Genomic DNA, 3,114 nt, shown 5'->3' with positions numbered 1-3,114 from the left:
ATACATAAAAGAATTCAGAGGAGATTCAAATATTTCTCATAGATAAACTTGATCATAAACCCACAATTCATCGGATCTCGACAAACACACCGCAAAATGAGTTACATCGAATAGATCTCCAAGTAGAGGAAGGAGAACTTTGTATTGAGAACCAAAGATAGAGAAGAAGCCATCTAGCTAATAACTATGGACCCGAAGGTCTGTGGTAAACTACTCACAACTCATCGGAGAGGCCTTGGTGGTGATGGAGAGGCCCTCCATGGTCGATTCCCCCTCCGGTAGAGCGCCGGTGAAGGCTCCAAGATGGGATCTCGCGGATACAGAATGTTGCGGCGGTGGAATTAGGTTTTCGTGGTTCTCCTGGATGGTTTCAGGGTACGTAGATATATATAGGAGGAAGAAGTAGGTCGGTGGACGCTCGAGGGGCCCACGAGGCAGGGGGCACGCCGACCCTGACTGGGTGCACCGGCCACCCTCGTGACCGCCTCGCTCGTTGCTTGACATCCACTCCAAGTCCCCTAGTTTGCATTTGTTCCAAAAAGATCGCTCTCGAAGGTTTCATCCCGTTTGGACTCCGTTTGATATTCATTTTCTTCGAAACACTGAAATAGGCAAAAAAACAACAATTCAGGCTGGGCCTCCGGTTAGTAGGTTAGTCCCAAAAATGATATAAAAGTGTAAAGTAAAGCCCATAAACATCCAAAACAGGTAATATAATAGCATGGAACAATCAAAAATTATAGATACGTTGGAGACGTATCAAGCATCCCCAAGCTTAATTCCTGCTCGTCCTCGACTAGGTAAATGATAAAAACAGAATTTTTGATGTGGAATGCTACCTAGCATAATTCTCAATGTAATTTTCTTTATTGTGGGATGAATGTTCAGATCCAAATGATTCAAAATAAAAGTTCATATTGACATGATAAACAATAATACTTCAAGCATACTAACAAAGTAATCATGTCTTCTCAAAATATCATGGCTAAAGAAAGTTATCCCTACAATATCATATAGTCTAGCTATGCTCTATCTTCATTACACAAAGTATTTAATCATGCACAACCCCGATGACAAGCCAAGCAATTGTTTCATACTTTAATATTCTCAAACTTTTTCAACTTTCACGCAATACATGAGCGTGAGCCATGGACATAGCACTATATGTGGAATAGATTGGTGGTTGTGGAGAAGACAAAAAAGAGGAAGATAGTCTCACATTGACTAGGCGTATCAACGGGCTATGGAGATGCCCATTAATATATATCAATGTGAGTGAGTAGGGATTTCCATGCAACGGATGCACTAGAGCTATAAATGTATGAAAGCTCAACAAAATAAACTACGTGGGTGTGCATCCAACTTGCTTGCTTATGAAGACCTAGGGTGTTTTGAGGAAGCCCATCATTGGAATATACAAGCCAAGTTCTATAATGAAAAATTCTCACTAGTATATGAAAATGACAACATAGGAGACTCTCTATTATGAAGATCATGGTGCTATTTTGAAGCACAAGTGTGGTAAAAGGATAGTAGCATTGTCCCTTCTCTCTTTTTCTCTCATTTTTATTTGGCCTTTCTCTTTTTTTATATGGCCTTTCTCTTTTTTTTTGTAAAGTCCGAAGTCTCATCCCGACTTGTCGGGGAATCATAGTCTCCATCATTCTTTCCTCACTTGGGACAATGCTCTAATAATGAAGATCATCACACTTTTATTTACTTACAACTCAAGATTACAACTCGATACTTAGAACAAAATATGACTCTATATGAATGCCTCCGGCGGTGTACCGGGATATGCAATGAACCAAGAGTGACATGTATGAAAATCATGAGGGTGGCCTTGCCACAAATACGATGTCAACTACATGATTATGAAAGAGCAATATGTCAGTGATGACGCGTGTCATAATAAACGGATGTGTGGAAAGTTGCATGGCAATATATCTCGGAATGGCTATGGAAATGCCATAATAGGTAGGTATGGTGGCTGTTTCGAGGGAGGTATATGGTGGGTGTATGGTACCAGCGAAAGTTGCGCGGCACAAGAGAGGCTAGCAATGGTGGAAGGGAGAGAGTGCGTATAATCCATGGACTCAACATTAGTCATAAAGAACTCATATACTTATTGCAAAAATCTACAAGTAATCAAAAACCAAGCATTACGCACATGCTCCTAGGGGGATAGATTGGTAGGAAAAGACCATCACTCGTCCCCGACCGCCACTCATAAGGAAGACAATCAATAAATAAATCGTGCTCCAACTTCATCACAAAGCGGTTCATCATACGTGCATGGTACGAGAATCACAAACTTCAACACAAGTATTCCTTAAATTCATAATTACCCAACTAGCATGACTCTAATATCACCATCCTCATATCTCAAAACAATTATCAAGCATCCAATTCACTTTATATGATAGTTTTTATTATACCCAACTTGGATGCTCATCATTCTAGGACCAATTTTATAACCATAGCAAATACCATGATGTTCTAAAAGACTCTCAAAATAATATAAGTGAAGCATGAGAGATCAACAATTTCTACAAAATTAAGCCACCGCCGTGCTCTAAAAGATATAAGTGAAGCACTAGAGCAAAAATTATCTAGCTCAAAAGATATAAGTGAAGCACATAGAGTATTCTAATAAATTCCAAAACATGTGGGTTTCTCCCCAAAAGGTGTGTACAGAAAGGATGATTGTGGTAATCTAAAAAGCAAAGACTCATACCATACAAGACGCTCCAAGCAAAACACATATCATGTGGCGAACAAAAATATAGCTCCAAGTAAAGTTACTGATAGACGAAGACAAAAGAGGGGATGCCTTCCGAGGCATCCCCAAGCTTAGGCTCGTGGTCATCCTTGAATATCTTGGGGTGTCGTGGGCATCCCCAAGCTTAGGCTCTTGCCGCTCCTTATTCCATAGTCCATCAAATCTTTACCCAAAACTTGAAAACTTCACAACACGAAACTCAACAGGAAATCTCATAAGCTCCGTTAGCGCAAGAAAGAAAAACCACCACATAAGGTACTGTAATGAACTCATTCTTTATTTATATTGGTGTTAAAACTACTGTATTCCAACTTCTCTATGGTTCATATCCC

The sequence above is a fragment of the Triticum dicoccoides genome, chromosome 4B, assembly GCF_002162155.2.
Source record: "Triticum dicoccoides isolate Atlit2015 ecotype Zavitan chromosome 4B, WEW_v2.0, whole genome shotgun sequence".
Taxonomy (NCBI): domain Eukaryota; kingdom Viridiplantae; phylum Streptophyta; class Magnoliopsida; order Poales; family Poaceae; genus Triticum; species Triticum dicoccoides.
The sequence above is the reverse complement of the archived record's forward strand: the minus strand, read 5'-3'. Positions refer to the sequence as shown.